Below are 9447 nucleotides of genomic sequence, written 5' to 3'. Positions count from 1 at the left end.
AGAGACATGCATGTGCCACGATTGTGCCCAAGAAACACCTAAAATTTGAAAGGATGGTATCCCACAATTGTCAATAGTAACCATAGTTAAATCAGGAAATATACATCTTCCATTAGTTGATTCTAACTATTCAAAATGTCTAGCTTTCGAGGAACTTCTCATTTTTCTACGAGTAGAAGAAAAACTTCAAAGAGGAAACAAATGCAACCTTGGACAACTATTGGTTGTGAATTTCCTAAAGTTGACTTGTGTACTGAGAAGTAGCCAATCCCTAAAGAAATTTTGATGGTTAGATCAACTTAGCAAAGAAGAGTATCATGGCTTTGCATTTAGATCAAAAGCTAGAAGTAGAAGGTATGTTCCACTTTAGGAGAACACATAGATGGGCGATGAAGGAGGACACCAACCAACTACTAAAACACATGTTGTACCTAAAGAAGAAGAAGCTAGGATTAAAAAAAACTAAAGATTAAGGAGAAGGGTAAATATGAGATTCTATAGTGATAGAAGAAGGTTCAAACATATACATGGATGGCAATTATATATTGATGTAAATGAGAAAGAAATTGAGTTAGAAGCATGTTGGGAAAACATTGACTCAGCTAGCACATTGACAAGGACAAATATTGCATTAGGCAAAAGGCGGTGGGCATGCACAACTGCTTATGAGTAGGGAAAAACCGATGCTTCCACAAAGCCAACAACAGAAAGACACCACATCCAAAAAAGTAGTGCCCCAATTCCTTCATTGTCCACACCCCCTCATACGCCCAAGTCAAGGTCTTGTAAGAAGCGTTAATGCTTCAACATTTTCTATTTGGCTTTGATATTAAGACAGTTTATTGTTGGATGCTAATGGGTAATGAGGGCTTTTGTTTATTGTTCAACCTTATATTGTATTGTTGTGTTTTTTGTGTGACTCTATTGTTCATCTACCATTTGTATTATTTTCATGCCACTTCTTTATTATATTAATTTATTATGGTTCATATTGGTTTAGGGATCCAAATGGTATATTGGGTAAGAGTCATAAAAGAGATACATATTGTCATGAAACTACCTGTGATTGAGAGACCGCTCTGTTATGACTCATACCAAAGATCTAATCATAGACTTGAATGCTGTGCTCTATTATTTCTATGTTCATAGCCATCTACTTCCCAACTTCAATTTTGAAGATGTAATACAAATCAATCTACATGGGAAAAAGTATTATGTGCATTGTGATATGGAGTAGTTTCTTTACCATGCAAGTTTGTGTGCAAATTTGTTTCTATGGAGCTATTCAAAGCCAATAATTTTCTAAGGGTCTTGGATTGATGCATATTGTTGGGATTAAATGTTTTACAATGGATTTTTGGGCAAGAGCACTGCAAAGTGCTGAGTGTCCCCTTTCTAAGGGGGAAGTTGATTTTCTTCAAAAAATTGGATGATTTTTGGAAACACCACTCTACCTATACCAAGTGCAATACCATGATTGTGGATATACACTTTCAAAAGTCTATGACAATATAAAGGTAGATACTTGGTTATTCTAGGAATGAACTTCTTAATATACATGGGGGAAGGAAGTTCATAATGTTTTCGATGGAGGAACTAGGGCACTTTCTTTACAAGTGGTCCCAATCCTCAAACCCTACAAAGTATGTGCAATCCAATCCTTGGGGGTAATGACCAAATGAGAAGTAGGTGAGGAAGATGGAATTGGCAAGAAATGCATGGGAAAAAGGGAAAATTCAAACTTATGAGGATTGGTCTATAGGTCATAGAAGACCTGAAACATGGCAAAAGGGCGCAATTATAAACAATTAGGAGATGTCCTAGTATTGCCTTTTGTATATATTTACAAACTTGTACTCTTCATGTTTCCTACTTTGTATCACTCGATGTAACCCCTTATCAAAATTTTGTATGCTACTATATTACACTCAATGTAAAGCTTGAAGAGCTATAAACATCATACATATAGAAAATAATACATTTTTTGCTTGATACACTCTTTTGAATTGGCTACACCTACAATAAAATAGTTGTAGATGTCTCACCTTTGTGTCAAAAACACCTATAAAATGAAAAAACAACGTTTTTTGAGAGCTAAAATTTTGTGTTTCTAGTAGTAAGGTAGTCTTCTTTGAAGGAAACCTCTCTCTCCTCACTTAGGCAATGATACCATGTGAGTACACAACAGAAGAGGAACATGAACACGAGGAATTGAGAGCACCTACAGAAGATAGAAGAGAATAATGTACCCCTACTCGGCTCTTGCTATATAAATAGTAGGAAATGATGAAATCGTACTACTTGACCAACTCCATTTAATGTTGTCGGACTAGTAGAAAAATTGCACAAAAAATGCTAATGTGGCAAGTGATTGCAGCCATCTAGAGCAAATAGTTGACAAATAACCTACACAACTACTAGCAAGTAATGAGAAATGGCTGCAAAAACTGTGTGAACACACCTAAACTCATTGAAAAAGAAATGCACGTTCTAAATAGAGCTACCTCCTTCATCAAAACACATGACATGCATATTAGAGCTCGTAATGTCACTATTTGACTCAAACTGAGGCTCATTGGTAGGAGACGATATTGCATGACAAAGATGGCTCCTATTAACCACCACCAACTAATCCAAAGGGGATCCAATGCTTCTTAGGGCATACTAGACATTCTAAGTACTTTGTGCAAAATTATGCCTCGATAGTGAGACCTCTATAAAAGCTCTTTGTTCTTTAGGATTGGACCAAATAATATCAAGTTGCCTATGAAGCATTCAAGAAGGCTTTAACCAAATCACCCATCTTATGAGCCCAAAATTGGATAGTGACATTTCGTGTGCATATCAATGCAGCATCCAAGGTTGCTATCCGAGTGATGCTATGACAACTTGGCAAATGTAAAATGAGTTCCTAGTGATCTTTCCCAGCAAATAGCTCTAAGACATAGAAATGAAAAGGGGACCAAGAATGGTATGTACAATCAAGAATGTTCGTCGCTACTTGCATGCCACTCCCTTCACTTTCTTTATGGACCATCAAGAATTGTTATATATAGTGAAAAACCGCTTGCCATAGGTTGCATTGCTCAATGGTTCCTCCTTTTGCTCGTGGTTGACTTTACGATGATTGTATAGAAAATTAGTATTATATGGTTGACTTTACAATGTTTGTAGCATTATATGGCCAATCACATCTCTAGAGTGGAAAATGACAAGAAGACAATAAAAATTTGATGATAATCTCTCAACTTCCACTTTTTTAGAATCCAACAAGAGGGTCAACTTTACAAGGATGATTTAACACCCTGTTAGATAGATGACATTGTGAAAATCCTCCAAAAACATTTAATTAAGCACCCAATAAAAAATGCAAGACTTGCCACCGCCCGACCCTAGATTTGATCATAGGACAATTATATTAGATGGGGCAGGATGTTCTGCTAGGGTGTGTGTGTGTGAGCATGAAATAGAGGATGCATTGCAAGAAGCACACAAAGGGATAGCATGAATCCATTTTGATGTTGCTGACATCATGCCTTGAAATTGTTATAATTGCAACTTTGGTGGCCTAGCTTATGTAAAGATTGGGCATGTTTTTTGAACCATTGCATGAGTGTTAGTGCACTAAGGTGCCGATCCAAAAGGATAAAATGGATCTCACTCTAGGGAATGCTCATGAAGCCTTTGACAAATGGGCATTTATTTCATGAGACCTATCAACCCTGCTACTCAGTGTTCTCAAGCATGATATATCATCATTGCCATTGACTACATAATGAAATGAATAGAGGGTAGGGCCACTTGCAAGAATGACACTAAAATCAAAGCCAAGTTCTTTTGAGAATAGGTCATCTTCTAGTTTGCCTACCCTATCAAAATTGTAAGCAACCAAGGAATTCACTTTAGCAACGAAGGTATGGAACACCTTCTCTCTTTATGCTCTTGGTCATTCACCAAAAATCAACCCCATGATATCCTCATGCAAATAGTCGAATAGAATCCACTAATAAGATGTTGATAAACATCCTAATCAATACTGTCTTTGCCTTTAGGATAGATTGGGATAATAAAATCATGGCAATTTTATAGGCCTATCAAACTAAATATATGATAGCCACAAGTCAAATTGCATTTAGTTAGCTTGGGCCAATTGCTTAACAAAGCTAAAACACGTAACTAAAATATACGACTCAACTACACACGCATGGATCATTGAAAAGGCCTAGGTCAGCAACCATATGCAATAGCGAACCTTCAAGAAACATGATCTAGTGCTCTTGTACTCAATCAAGGGCCATAAGCAAGAAGATGAAGTTTAGAGGCCTTAGGCCTTACCCCATATGTATGTCAATAGACTAGGAAACATAGAGCTCAAAACCCTAAAGTTGGAAAGCATTGGACACTTCAATGGAGGAAAACACTACGAAGCATTAGAAATCTTCTCAATTGGGGGAAGGTAACTATTGGTCAAAGGTAAAGACACATAATGGTATTGAGGTTCAAAAAATTTGAGTAAAAGGAGCACTCATTAAAATTGTCAGAGCTTAGAAGAGAAGATTGCCTTCATCATAGAACATTAGCAATATTTTGGGCAACCCTCAACTATAGAGGTTTGGAGACCTAAGACTTAGGCTCATGGATAACCTTGAGAAAGTAACTGATAGAAATGCCTTGATAAAGGGGCTAGTGGAGCAATGTGGCCATAGGCAATATGCATGGGTAGCATGTGGGAAGTTCATTCACGTTCCCAACCAATTGTTCATCAAAACCTCTCAATCTAGAATAAAGAATGGATTTTTTTAATTCAAACTAATAGTGGATGAATGTCATATGATATCACATGATCTAGAAGAAGAACCCTTAGGAATTAGGTAGAAGAGGGAGAAGTATGACAAAACTAGGAAAGTTATGACCATCTCAGCTAGATCTGGTAGAAGAAGCCTTAAGAATCAGGCTAAAGAGCGAGAAGTATGACAAAACTAGGAAATCTATGACTATCCAAGCTAGATGGGGAAAGATTGACATCACTCATAATTTCTTGTTGATCAATGCCATGACAAGGACCTATGCATCAAAGCTCAAGTCTTTCATACCATGCTCACATGGAATAAGCCAAGTGTCTACACCAACAAAATCTCAAAGGAACTAATGGATGTAGAACCTCATTGATCTCTAGATAGAGGTAGTCCATGACACTACAATAATAAGCACAAAAGATACTACTCAAGGGCAAGATCAAAGTACTAACATCAAGTGAGGTTAGAGATAGCACGCTCTCATTTGGGAGTTCTCTCTCTTTCTCTCTCTAGACTCATTAGTGAAGCTTGCAATAGACTAGGCACCCTAGTGCCCATTAAAAGGGAATTTCCACCTGTGCCACTTTCATAAAAGCTAACCGCTTCAAACTAGGAGGAAGAAAATGAAGAACAACATGAATGTGACCACCAAAAGAAGGAAAGAAGTGAGCAACAATAAAGAGAATAATAATAATTGAGGGATGAAGAGGACAATAGAGAAATATAGACTTCCAGGAAAAATAAAAGAAAAGAAGCACCACAATCTATAGAGGACACAAGACCACTAGGAGGTGAAATTGAGGAAGTTAGATTTCGCATTTCTTTGGAGGAATCAAGAAAAGAGATAGAAGCAAGAAAAGCCAAGTTGGTGAAGAAACATCTTTTGTGCAATGATTGTTTATCCAAAACATTGCAACATCTACCTGAGTTGTAAACGTTGTGTTTTATTTGAAAAACATAGGGGAAAAAATAAACAGATTAATAAAAAGATAGCAAAACCTCTAATTAGGTTAGATACACTCACACTTACTACACTAAGAAGCTTCTATAGCTTGGTCTTAGACCCATCTCTCATTGTAGTTGTAGATGTATCCCATCATTTCACAGTTAGCCACAGACCCAAGGAGAGCACTTCTCTACAGGTGAATTGAAGATGGGGTAAGAGTACCCCTCAACATTGGTGGACAACTATCCCTCATCAACAACCACCTTTCCTTAATTTATTTCTCAGACTAAAAGTTCCATACACTCCCAAGATCTAGACCTTCAAGGGAAATTATATGAAATGCATGACTGAAGCAAAAGAAACAAGCTACTTATTAAGCAAAAGTAGCAATAAATGTATCCAAGGATTATGAAAATCCTCTGCCTCCCTACCCTGAATTTTTCTTGCATCCATGTTAGATCTTGCATTGCATAATCAACAAAGTCCATAGGTTTTTCACGTACAAATGCCTACATAGTACCATCTTCAGGACATTCAAGAAACCTTGAAGTAAAATCCACTGCAGAAAACTTGGAATTATCAGAATGATGTACTTCATCACATTCTGACATTTAAGAACAAATTTTGAAACATCAATCTCATCCTTCAAATTCTCATGTCCCTAAACCACAACCACATTAGACATCCTCTACTGCATGGGAAATGCAAAACTTTGAGATTGGAAACTTTCAGGATTATCAAGATTAATCTCTAGACTATCCTTGTGAACTCTTGAATCAGAGCCATAATCCACAGATTTAGATTGCACATCCAAAGATTTCTCATGCAAAGCCTCAAACTCAACCAACTACTTTTGCAAAGCATCAACTTTCTACTCAACATTAACCTTTATCTACACTGCTTTGAAGTTTCTCCATCATCAAGACCAACTCATTCTGCAATTATTCGATTTGATTGCAGTGATCCTCATTAACTTTAAGCAACCTTTCAACATTTTCAAAAATAAATTATCCCTGTAAAACTTTATAAGGTCTATTGACAACAACTCCCAATTGAGCAATGATAGCGTTTCAAGTTTGTTTGGTATTGTTTACAACCTAATTAACATCTAGGACTTAATTGAGCATACTACTAAGAGTTAAAGCATGAAATGACTTACCGAAAATTTGAGGTATCATATCTTGATCACATGTCATGTCACACTCAAGATAAAAGGTTCAATGATTCAAAATGTCTTTTAGAGACTCTTCAACACTTTATTGAACCTGTGAAGGGGTATACTCTTTTAGTTCAAATATCTTGTAGATATTCAAAAGCTACATTTAAATCATCGATAGGAAATATGAAACCAACCTTCCTCCTTGGATAGGGTGGTAAATAACTTGATTAAGCACTATTTATAGCAATTAACAAATTCACAAAATTAAAATGCACACTTTACCATATAATCTTGGACATTGGACACCCTATTGGTCCCAAAACTGATGCCTCTTTGGTATTTATTTATTAATTAAAGAAGAAGATGTACAATGGGATTCTCGCAATTCCTTTCAATATTCCAACTTTCCTTATAGTCCAAAATGACCAACAAGTCTTCAATCTAATTTGTTCTTTGATTCGGGCAATCAATTGGCCTTCACCTGCTTTGATGGTAATGGAAAATATCCCAAATTCATTGATTTGTTGATCTCTCCACCTGAATTCGACTGAAAACAACTTCAATCCTATTGGATACAAGTCTTTTAGAGCTTCCAATTTTTTGCATGTTTCCCAAGGCTGCTATAAATTAGGGTTTACAACAAAGAAATCTGAAATTTCTTAGCCTCTAATAATCTCAATATTGTAATCTTTGAAGCAAGATTATTGAAAGGCTTGGAGATGAGAGAGAATGATGAGAAAGAAAATTCAAACTTTCTTCGCGAAGAATTGAAAAAAAATTGTCATTTATTACTGTTGCGTTGTCTTAACAGGTTATAGATGCAAAGAATTGAAGAAAATCAATCACTTACTACAGTTGCCCTATCTCAACAGCTCGTAAATGCTATCACCTACTGTTGATTGGTCTTCTCTTACCTTTGGCAACCTTAGAAGGTCCTCCAATGGCTGCAAATCAAACCAGTAGCATCTCTTCCCTCTCTCTTGTAGACTGAATACACTAAAAATACCTCTCTTCAACCTCTAAAGACGCTTTTCAGTCTTGTACATGCATTTTTTACCGAAGTGGCAACCTTCCCAAACGATTTTTTCATCATTATCCATAATTAAATATTAATTTTTAATCTAATAATTATTTGCATGCCCTGAAAAATAATCTAACTGACCAATAATTAAATTGGCTAAGCAACTTCCATTCTCGAGTATCTTTACATCATCTTTTACCATCAAACTGGCATTGAATACCATTAAACGCTACTTCCATAGTGTTACCAACTAACACTTTTGGCCAACAACTGACACCAGATACCACCAAGTACTTGTACAGCATAACTTATAGCAACTTTTGCCTTTGACATCCCATGATTTTCTCAAAGTCTTGGGCTCGTAAATTTACTTTAACCCCACTTTTGGCCAACAACTGACACCAGATACCACCAAGTACTTGTACAGCATAACTTATAGCAACTTTTGCCTTTGACATCCCATGATTTTCTCAAAGTCTTGGGCTCGTAAATTTACTTTAACCTCACTTACACGTCACATGTGCCACATTTACTCAACCATGTGATTAAAAATTAATCCACATGTTAAGTGAGATTTCAAAAATACATGTTGTCATGACAAAATGAATGCTCAAAGTGGAAGCTTCACCATGACAAAAATTTCCTAGCATTTAGGATTTGTTGGGAGAGCCACTAAGAATCAAAGCATGAAACAACTTTGATCTAAATTTGAGGTATCATGCCATGTCACAATTAGGGCGAAAGGCTTCAGTGATCTGAAATGAATTATAGAGACCCTTTGACACTTTATTGAACCCTGCAAAGGAGTAAATTCCAGTAGTTCAAACCTCTTGTAGAGACTACCATTGTATGGACCTGTGAAGGAGTACACTCTACTAAGACCAATTTAGAAACTTCCATGTGATTCCACCCCACATAACATATTCCTAGCAGAATTCATAAAAATGATTTCTTGTGCATGAAGAGGGGTGTTTTCAGAGATTGAACGGACATGATTAAAAATTGACAAATGTTCTCCACAAAGGCAAGGATTGACAGACATCAGAGCTTATGGATACACTCTGCAATTTTAGTTGAGCCAACATTTTTGAGCAAGAAAATACCCTTTGCAGAGAAATCAATTGATAATTGACCTGAAAAGTACCAAACTGTATCTAGATGTAAATCAGGCCTAGAAGGAAACCAACTTAGAGGTTGATCTGAACCAACTTAGAGGTTGATCTGACTATATCTAGACATAACCAGACATAGAAGGAAGCGAATTTCCAAGTCACAATATAAATATCATCTGGTGTGCCCAGTAATGAGAGTCCTTTAGCCTGTTATGAGTACAAGAAGTATTTAAGTGCAAGCCAAAATGTCACAGCAAATTAAACCTTGTCTTAAAGGCTTGCCAAGCTTTCATCTCAGTCCCAAACAGTGTGATAGAACCATAAGTTCCATCCTCTTACCGCCCCAGAAATAGTAAGTTATTAACGACACTGATCCCCAACATTACATTCCAAAAAGCTGCTCCCTATGACAA

The sequence above is a fragment of the Lygodium microphyllum genome, chromosome 21 (genome assembly GCF_053477565.2).
Source record: "Lygodium microphyllum isolate KBCC chromosome 21, Lygodium_microphyllum_v1.1.10, whole genome shotgun sequence".
Taxonomy (NCBI): domain Eukaryota; kingdom Viridiplantae; phylum Streptophyta; class Polypodiopsida; order Schizaeales; family Lygodiaceae; genus Lygodium; species Lygodium microphyllum.
This window is presented reverse-complemented; position numbering follows the sequence as displayed.